The sequence below is a fragment of the Dysidea avara genome, chromosome 7, assembly GCF_963678975.1.
Source record: "Dysidea avara chromosome 7, odDysAvar1.4, whole genome shotgun sequence".
Classification (NCBI taxonomy): Eukaryota; Metazoa; Porifera; class Demospongiae; order Dictyoceratida; family Dysideidae; genus Dysidea; species Dysidea avara.
Genome location: NC_089278.1, coordinates 20,594,755 through 20,606,053, shown reverse-complemented (window position 1 = coordinate 20,606,053; position 11,299 = coordinate 20,594,755). Strand labels below are relative to the sequence as shown.

General features: G+C 37.3%; 1 long non-coding RNA gene across 1 annotated transcript; it reads right to left on the bottom strand.

The window, feature by feature from the left end:
- Nucleotides 1–1,126: 1,126 nt before the first annotated feature.
- LOC136260117 (uncharacterized) lies at nt 1,127–6,190 on the bottom strand. The gene is made up of 3 exons (XR_010703425.1): nt 5,978–6,190; nt 4,333–4,419; nt 1,127–1,205 (listed from the first exon to the last, which is right to left on the bottom strand). It is a non-coding gene; the product is annotated as an uncharacterized lncRNA (long non-coding RNA).
- Between the last annotated feature and the right edge of the window lie 5,109 nt (nt 6,191–11,299).

Genomic DNA, 11,299 nt, shown 5'->3' with positions numbered 1-11,299 from the left:
CCTATTTACCTACCCAAATTTTCTAAGGCTTTGCCTGCACAACATAAGATTCAATAGGTATGACAAAAGCATTAAAATCTTATACAACTGGCCTGCCTGACAACTGGGGGTTACATCCTCAGATCCCAAGGGTGATCCGCCAGACCCAACTTAGATACTCAGTCCCTGGAGAGTTTTAATACAGTAGCATTATTGAAAGACAAGCAGGAAGAACATTCTACCAGTAATTTTTCTTGTCATAGATTAGTACGTTCATAATTTCTTTGATGTCTGAAAGTTTTATCCAAGATAAAAAAAACCTGTTGCAGAGTTACTAACTAGTTTTTAACTGTGGTCTCACTTGAAACTGTTTACAAATTAATACAATTAATAATTAGCATGACCATTGTACAAATTCAAGTATCTGTACTATCTTAGAGACTTGAGGAATGGTATTATAATCATCGATGGCGAAGCTTGAGGTAATTACTGTACCACTCCAAAGGTCTCTAAATAGCAGATGTGTACTTTAAATTATCTGTCTCATGTGGCTCTGGTTGCTGCCAGTAATGGCAACTTCTTGATCAAGTTAGTGTTTAGTTGGTGCTAAATCACTGCTAGATAATATGTTTATCTTTATAAACCAGAGGTGATTTACAACAACATTTATACACACTAGTGATGACATCTAATGAATCAGGCAATTAATCATGCATGACAAAAAAATTACACGTATATAGCAACAAACTTCAAGAATACTATGCTTGAATAACCTTACTATTAAGTGGCTTATTTTCTGGTACAAGACAGATGTCATAGGATGATGGGAATGCTAACACTGCCATCAAGGGGGAAAAATGGGATGTTAGTAACTCAAGTTTGCCTTTTCCTCACCATTTCTTGGTCTTACTAATAATTAAAATTTTATACCAGTAAAGGAAACTGGTGAAGTATCAGATACGTACATTCATGTACATATTGTAAGTATTGTGCAGTTAAACTTTCTTGTGTGTTGTAAAGCATTTAGACTAACAAAGCATTCACGTGGCACAATGCACTTGACTACATACCTGCTGTTTCCATTCTTCATGTAGACCTTTTATGTTTAGTTTTCTTTTGATGGCGTCAACTTCCTTTCTTAGTAATTCTCCCTTCCCTTGCAAGTACCAACACCAACCCAATAAATAATGCATCTTCTCTAAATAGAAGTTTAACTTTTGTTCAACCTATTCAGAAGGTGTCTACAATTACTACAAGCACATGTACATACTGTATGTATTTAAATGCACTTTAGCACTAAAGTTGTTTAACTCTTAAAGCCACTATTGAAATTCACATAGGCTGATACACATGATGGATGCCATTCATGGATATAAACAATGGATTGTGACATTAGCATACTGTATTTCTATAAAATTTCACCTTTTTCCTTAGGAATTTAACAATGAACTACATACTTTTTATTATTGAATCATATACTATTGAAAGTATAAGAAAAAATTAGGAATTTTAAATTAAAGTAGGAACAGTATATAGTGCTGCAATAAAAAGTACCGAAACAAGCTGGATTGGAGTAGTATGTAATGTCCAAATACTGTAAAACAATAAGAAGTGAATATCCTTACTGTGCTACACTCAATGCACAGTAGGGATATTCACTTCTTATTGTTTTACAGTATTTGGATATTACATACTACTCCAATCCAGCTTGTTTTGGTACTTTTTATTGCAGCATTATAAAATTCCTATTTTTTTCTTATACTTGTTTGTGAAGTCTTTTTGCGAGCTCATGACCACTAAATAGCCTGCTTTTCACAAAACCAGTCACAATATTTTAAGAGTTAATCACAGCACTATTATACTAGATTACGACTCATACAATAAAAACTAATCAGTGGGTGTGGCTCTACATAAGCCTACAGACAATAATGGACGTGGATTCGTGCATACCTACAGACTGATGAACGAGTGTGGCTACCATATATCTACAGACAGTAATTTACGTAAGTGGACATGGCTCACGAAAGAAATATGACGTGTAGTAATATGTCCACATACGTCCACATTTAATTTAGCATATGTCTACAGGCAGCAATTTACATAAGTGGGCATGGCTCACGAAAGAAGCAGGGCTACGCTATGATGTGTAGTAACACATCCGTTAAATTTAGCATGTGGGGTCAGGCCCGAATAATCTGTAAAGTGGGACCTGGATGACCCGACTCGGTTTAACATTGTTACTAAATAAACTATATTAAATTTTATTGACTTACACATTGCTATATAGTTTGCTGCGAGTTGCTCTCACTGATCGATATCAACAGTGAGTCACGTACACGTGTGTTCAAATAGTTTGGTGCAACCGGTTACCACATGTATTCGAATAGTTTGATGCAATATACACTGGTAGATGGAAGCCGTACTGCAGTCTATTAACATTCAGCGGCAGAACCTTGACTGATGGCCATGGTAAAGAAGGATAAAAGGTAAAACAATAGCGCAAGCATTGTATGTTTATCAATATACCAAAAGTTTTTTCTTAAGCAAGCTAGAAACATTTCTGCGAAAGAATTAGGGCTGTAGCTGTAGCCAGTTTTCCGCTATGCTTGACTGAAGGCGTCAGGCAGGCAGGTAGAAAATTCCGTAGACTAAATTTAAAAAAAAATTCTGTAGCAACTTGATGGAAATGTTTCGGGTTGATCTGAAAACACTTTTGGGCTTGGTTTTACTCAACCAATACTGTCACGTTGTTGTGAGGAAAAATTGTGACAGGTTTTTGGGTTATATTTTATCACGGATCGCCCCCACACCTTCGATGTCTCTACTATACAGTACTAACGTACTGTATGATAATCCATAATTTTTTTTTTGCAGGAGAGCAGATCTAGAAGCAAATTTGAAATTGGGCATGTTCGTGCCATAAAAGGCCAGCATTTGTTCATCACAATTCTAGCAGTGATCAGAGTGGAATTGTTTTTAATATTGGTGCAGCTCATTCAATACAACTTGTGGTGAAATCATTTACTATTCATTGATTAGCTGTGCTCCGTACCAATCATGATGAAATTGCATGAAGATAACAATAACCTTTCCTATAATGTGGAAAGTTGTTCTTGGTCTTAAATACATGAGCAAAGGCATACAAGGGGGTGCATTCCAGAGACAAATCATCGCACATGATGTGGCATGGCCACTAACAGTAACCGAATTAATTTAATTTCTATAATACTATAATGGTAAAAATGTTCTGTGTAATCAATTTTTGATTCAACCAAATATTGCAAACGGTATATATGTAAAACAGAAAATATGGCAGTTGTTCCTATGAATACTAATAGTTATCAAGACAAGACTGAGGTATTGATAACTAGACCTCCGTTAAGTGTAGGCGGAGTTAACTGACTTCTATTTTGCTCTTTGAAGCAGTTGAGTTCATAAACAATAAATCAATAAGGTTAGATAAACATGGCAGTTTACAAGATTTGGTATGCTTGTAGTTTTAATACATGAACTACAAATTTGAGTAGGGCTCATAGAAGTAAATAAAAAGTAACGAAACCAAGGAAGTCACCTCTGACTGATGTACTAATCATAGGAAACTTCCCTTGCTAATTTCACAGATTTGCATTCCCTAAGTTTTGTTTGTTTACTTTTATAACATAATTTATGAAAGGTGAATCCACGCATACTGCATCAAATATCGAACAGCACCAGGCACATATAATTTGTGTCTTAATGCACTGACACCTCTACCTTCAATACCTGGGAACAAAGTCCTGCTGTGAAACTATGTACGTAGCTTATGCATGCAAGCCTATATGTATATTACAATATGATTCCTTAGAATCAGCAGCATGCATACTTTTCAATAACAAAATGGTCTGCAGTTTAATGCTATACAATGTTCTGACTAAATATGTAGACCCCTTAACCCACTGGCACAAAATGCACAACTATCACATGTTTGTCCAATTCATTATTTCGTGGATGTAATCTCCACTGCATTTCCATGTATTATATTCCTAGTATTTAGTTGTATAGTGTGGACTGTAGGATGTATCATGTGTGGGGTGAGAATTAATATATTATCGCTATGTATCATTATTAAGACAGTAGGAATAGAATAACATAATGATATGAATCCAAAGCGTGAGAAGCCAAGGATGGTCAATAACTAAGACAACCACTAACTGGCCTTCTTTGCTGCTTGTTTTTACTACCCTTGTCCATTCTTCCTTGGAATTATGTTAACACCCAACAAATACAGTGCAACACATAGTCCCTGGAAGTATGACTTCAGTGGGATACAATAGCAGTTGTATAAATGTTTGCAATGCATAAGCTCCAAAATACCTGCCATGTCCAAATCATACATCCAGCAATAGGAGTGAAGCCATACGTTACACTCATTTGAGATTCTGAACTGTCAGCATAACCCACCTACAAAAATGCACAAATAAAAGCACAATAATATTCATGCTAGAATGTGCAGTTTGATATAATGTAGGCACATTGTACATGCTACACACACAATCAAAAGCTTTAAGATAGATTACAATTATATTACGTGTTTGAGGTGATAAGTTATATAGTGCTGGTTAAGTAGAGTAGGTCAGAACCACAATTACATACTATAAACAAATTTGTGATTGCATTTTGTTGATAATCTCCTTGTCTAAATTTTTGTTGTGGAAGAAGATTAATCTTACATTTCAGAATACCTCTATTATCTGACACTGTTTCTCTGTAATCAATCCAGTTGCTATGGAAATACGCATGATAAGCATGATAGCTAGTCAACACAGCCACAGAGAAGCCGTACCACACTCTCATGAATTGACACCTTGCACTGTCAGCGAAAAGAATTGGGACACAAAGGAGGACATAGGGAAGTCCAAGATGAGTGTATTGCATGTACATAGTGTGGTTGGCGAAAACACATGTCTTGGGACGAAGTGATGTGGAACAGTGAAGAAATCAAGCCTGTTGCCTTACATCCATTGTTGAGTTATGCTTGGCTGGAGACATCAATTAGTCAGTCAGTGTAAAATTCTGTTAATTAGAAAATTTTTAAAATTTCATAGAAATTTGTTAAAAGGGTTTAGGGTCTCTCTGAAACTTCATGGCTTGGCTATGCCTAACGAACACTGTCAAGCTGTTATAAGGAAAGGTGAGGCTGTTTTGGGTGATATTGTTAGGCAAGAAATCTCAAATCTCTGTACTGTATGATACTCATTAACATTACATTAGCTGAATTTAGTGTAAAAAAATCTCTTCTTATGTCAAGCTTAAGCTGTTTACAATTTAAACGTATACTGCATATTGACTAAACACGCCAAATGTGATGCAAAACATACAGAAACTCTGCCAATTTTAAGACATTGACAGCAGCGTTGAAACCGGGTCGGATCATCCGGGTCATCCGGGTCACATTTTCTCCGGGTCATCCGGGTCTGACCCGGATTGGATCATGTGAGAAATGAAATTGTTCGTTTGACGGCGTGGAAACTTATAAACGCTATCGTGCAGCTCTTTCGTGAGCCACGCCCACTTATCGCGTTACCAACATACGTTCAGCTACGCCCATTTATTAGTAAGTACAGTATATAGCACAAAACTGAGGGTATCTATGGTGAGGGGTAGCTATTGTCAGTAGGTGATGACCTTTTTTTTTTTGGTCTTCAACCTACAGCTAGGCTGAAGTTGCAATATTTATTCAACACGAATCGAACGCTCAAAACATAGTCTCGACTAGCCGAAACATAGCTCTTATCGCACGCCTCGACTTTAATTAATCCGGGTCACATCCGGGTAAAATCTGGGTCAGTGGGTCATCCGGGTCAGCAGTAGTGACCTGGTTTCAACGTTGATTGACAGGACCATTTATTCTATGCACCCTTTACAGTTAGTAGCCAAGATTTATTTTTAGTAAATATATTACTGGTTAATATGTACAGTAGCGGTAACATGAAGGTGTAGTACATTACTAAAGTTTTACCTGAACTTTTTGATGGATTACTTCAACTTCATCCCTAACCATTTGAATTAACTTCCACCGATATTCTGCAAGAACTCCTTTAACATGACGGCGTATGAACAGCCTCTTACAAGGTGACAATGTACGAAACATGCTGTGGGAAGTTTTGGCAGTTCTCAACTTTTCTCTGAGATGTTTTGCTATGAATGACTCCACTTGATCAAACCGCTCATCATAACTACAACAAGTGTTTCACAGTCTTAAAATACACTAACTGTATGTATGTTATTCTGCTTATCAAGACAATAATGTGTACCATGTGATTCAAGAAGTCAGTGAGCAACTCCAGTGTGTTAATTTCATGCAAACGTATATACATAGCTCTGTGTTCCCTTCTCTTAACAGAAAGATGCCTACAGTGGAAAATACAAATGCTTACAGTGGAATGCCCCTCTGGCCTGGCTCTAGGCAATGTGCATACTGTATTACAGCCTTATAATCGGTGGGTTTGCTATTCAAGGGAGGACACTATTTGAGGGTGGCATGCAGCTATAATATAAGCAACTCTTAAGTGCAGCATCTCATATTTAATGATCTTATTAAATTCTGCTGGTGTAAGAAGATGATGTACTTCATCAAACAGGTCAGTAGTATTACTTAAGTAGGGACCCCCCCAAAAATGATGCGCCACCAAAATGCCACCTTTAAAATCATCCTAGAGACATCTTATGCCACCTTCATGGAATAATATTAGTCCATCTAACGTGAAATAAACAAGAAAACACTTACCGGTGACTGAATATACAATTTAAAAAAAATTGCCAAAACTTGAAATTTGGTCTGCCTAACTCGCTCACTCCCTCCTAGAGGCCAAACAAAGCAGTGAACAGCAACCATTTTACGCCACAATAATAAACCCACCAGTGGGATGTGCCTTTTGGGGTTCCAAGAGGAGCGTTGGTCCTCTGCACCTTGTTGTTTCTTTTAGCAAACAGTACATTAGTACTGTTTAAGTAGGAATACCCCCCCCCCCCCCCCCCCCGAAATGACATGCACCACCAAAAATATTGCCTTTTAAAAACCAGCTTAGAAACTTCTTACGTGACAAAAATCACCTTTATGGAATAATATTAGCATCAAATGTAGTGTTAAAACAACAAAACGCTTACAGGTGGCCGGATATAAATTATAAAAAATTGCCAAAAACCCCAATTTTAGTCTCACTGCCTCACTCACTGCCTCACTCACTGCCTCACTCACTGCCTCACTCACTGCCTCACTCACTGCCTCACTCACTGCCTTACTCACTGCCTGACCACAGTCGCAAGCCTAGAGCCCAAACGAAGCAGTGCACAGTCACCATTTTACGCCACAACAACCAACTCACCGGTGGGACGAGTATACACCCTGTGTGCCTTGTCTTTTCTTTTATCTTCAATCAGGTTGCTAGTCTTCTTCTTCATCCAACGAAACCATGTCGAGGCGTTAATTTTCCATATCAACACTTTCTTTAAGCAGCACATATAATCGGGCATAAAAGACGCCACAAAATTATTTAAGGCGCTTAGACTATGCTACTGTACAGAGGTACCAGTACTCCATGATAGGTCACAACATCACGCCCATTCTTTATTCTACGTATTATCAATCTATCGATCAAGACCACAATGACCGCGCCCCTTTTATGCTAGCTGTATTTGTGACTTACGCTGATTCAAGATACTCTAGTGTAATACTATGAATCGATCAAAACCACAATGACCACACCCCTTTTGGGGCAAGCACACATCTTCGAAGGCTGACTTGAGATACTCTAATACAGCAGTCACCTTAGTCACATGTTTAATGCTAGCGGTATGCTTTATCAAAAAACTGAAAAAAACTAGTATATTAAAAATTATAAATTTCAAAGGAATCCAAGCGATAAAAAATATTGAAACAAGAGATGAACAATGGTAGCTATTACAGTATAGCTCAGTGGGAAATCCCTACTTTGGCATAGTATAACAATTATTTTGTGTTCAATGCCAAAGTAGGAACTTCCCACTGAGCTATACTGTAATAGCTACCATTGTTTATCTCTTGTTTCACCACTTTTTATAGCTTGGATTCCTACTTCATTTTTAAATTTATAATTTTTAATATACTAGTCTTCAATCAGGCTGCTTGTCTTCTTCTTCATCAAACGAAACCATGCGAGGCATTAATTTTCCATATCAACACTTTGCATATTTAGACGCCACGGAATTATTTCAAAGCTGGATTTCAGAAGTGCTTCAATCCTGGTGCTACTATATAAGAGGTATACTAGCTAGATATATGCAACTTTGCGATTGGGATCCCGTTCGCGATAGGTTCGTGACCATACCCATCTAATAAAGATCTAGGAGGACTAATAGCGATAGAGTGCGGAGACCACACCTCTTAACAGTCTAGCTGTTTACTTAACAGTAAACAAGATGACCTCACCCCTTATTGGTCTAGCTAGCTGCACACCCCTTGGTTGACCTGAGATACTCTAATAGAACAATCATGTATGATATACTCTAATAGAACAGTCACAAGTTAAACTGTAACTAGCTGTGCTGCAACAAAAAGTAGAGAAACAAGAGATGAATGATGGTATTACAGCATAGCTTGGTGGGAAAATCCCTACTTTGGCATTGAGCCAATCTGTCAAAGTAGGGACTTTCCCACCGAGCTATGCTGTAATACCATCATTCATCTCTTGTTTCACTACTTTTTGTTGCATAGATCCCTACTTCATTTTTAATTTTTTAAATATTAGTTGGTTTAGTAGCTCCAGTACATTTCACTGCAATGTGCAAAAAGATGAAAGGTATATATAGCTTGTAGATACATGATGTTGTTGCTCTTTACCTTACTGACTGATACTATGGGATAGCCTTCTTCACCTTTCTAACCCAAGCTAATTACCTACTTAGAACAATAATTCCACATGAATTCAAATACTAGCTGCTGAGTTTAACCAAGAATGCATGGTGTTTAGGCTATTAGGTAAGTACACAATGCGGCCACTATTCAAATGCACTGACTTTTTGAGGTGTGGTGTTTAACTAATACTAGTTTGTTGATAGATATAACCATTGTGGGTTGTTGTAAAGAAAACAGAGTGTAACCACCAGAGTTAAAAGTCAAAATCAAAAACATGTTTAACAAGTGCACAATTGAACTCTAAAAGAACAGTTACATTCTATCACAATAGTCAATAAATTAATAGTAGATTTTGCATACAAATATTTGTGGCAATAAAATATTAATCATGATTTATGAGTAGTCTTCATTAAACATGAGTTGTAGGGATCAGTATTCTGTGAGAGTTTATGACAATGAAGTGGTTTGGTATGGTATACAAAGGACGGCCACCAGCTGATTAGTATTAAAACATACATTTGCAGCACCATGTCATGGGTATATACACTTAGTTCGATAAGCCTCTTAGGAAACGTAAATGGAACACTCCGTGTTACATAAAGTGAATGTTCTATTAGACTATTTGATTGTGCTATTGGGTATATCAATCTTGTACGAAGATTTTATTTGGTTTGAAGATGGAGAAGGGTGAGGGAGAAGGGTATGTACTGTACGTACATCCTGTGCCCTCCTCTGGATTCACTAGTGGATTTAACCAATATTTTGTATGCTAAAGTATTATGAATGGCTCTAATATGTATGTGGGGTGCACTTGTTGCACCCTCCTGGATCCACCATAGCCACATTAGATTTGCAGTGCTTTTAACCTAGGCCACCCTTTTCATAGCATTGGCTACTATAGGTATTGTAAAACCTCAGAAAGACAAGTTGATGTTCTGCTACTTCTAAAACTAGGCATCATTGCATAAGTGTTAAACATATGGTCAACTCTTTTGGTCTTGTATAATTCCATGTGTTTCGTAATTCATTAATTATTTTGTAATTCATTAGCACCAGAGTTGGGGGTAACGAGTTACATTTGTAACGAATTATGTAATACTTATGTTGTAACGAAGTAATATAACGACAAAGTAACGAGTAATATATAATGGATATTATATCCGGAAATTGTAATGCATTACTTTTTTTTATGCACATTGTATCCAGCACGTGATTGGCTGCATTTCGGTCCTTAACAGCACTGAAGATGGCTGTACAGGCAAGAACAAAGAGTGATAGTGTATGAGGAGTGCCAAGATACTACAACAAAGTATTTTTTTGGGTCTGAACTATACCAGAGAAGTACTTGTCTTACTATTGTCTCTTGTAGTTGTAGGCTGGGAGCCTGTATTTAGAAAGCTGGGCTTAGTTTAAAGCCTGTGACGAACAAATGTAATATGTAATATACTAGTTACAGCCCTTAGAGTAACGTGTAATATGTGACTTGCTACATTTCTTCTGGGAGTAATATGTAACTGTAATACATTACATTAACTAGCAATACGTACATTATTAGAGTAACTACCCCAACCCTGTCTAATTTGCACCTTTTCATTGCTAAGGAAGTGTGACTCAAACAAACCATAAACAACACTCAGAACTGTCTTCTTATGGTGTTTCTTTATAAAAATTCTCTTGATAAAGCCTTGTTCTGCTGTTCATTTTCTTTTGCATATGAGATGGACATGCTCCCTTTTGACTTGAAGGGATATGCAATTTGTGGTAGCCTACAAGGCTTGTGCTGTCATTTTTCGTTCACTACAACACCCGTACAGCCCAGTTGAAAGGCTGTTCACACCATATTCAGAAATCAGATTTCTCCATATTTCAAACTGGCATGAAGTATACACATCACAGTAAAGTTTACCTACCAATATAGAGTCAGTCAGTCTATAGAACACTCTCACTGGCTGCTTTTAGCATAAAGCTTCTTTGTTGAAACAAACATACACATTTTTAACAATTATAGGAAACCAGATATGCACCCTAAGGCCAGCTGTAGGTGTGCACCTGGTTTAAAAAAATAGCATACCTTTTCACAACAGTTTTCCAGGCCATGGTCCCTTCTGGAGTAATGTCAAGACAATCCACAGTTGCCATTTCATCATATGTTGAATATAACAAACTGAAAGCTCTCTCCTCAGCTGACATGACTACATCACTACTGTCAATAGTTGTGACTTGCAACTGAGCAGGCGGTACAAGTAGCACACGAGTAATTAGTCCTTGTACTGTTTCATATTGTTGACGTATGCTGCAAGGAAGTATTTATACAAAATGCAGTGATGTACATATCAAATGCATTGAACAAGCCCCACCCATCCCATCAAATGGAGGTCTACCCAGGGAGAATTATAGCATTTGACCTTTGGAAATTTACCAGGAAGGATTGCCTGAATCAGAGGAATG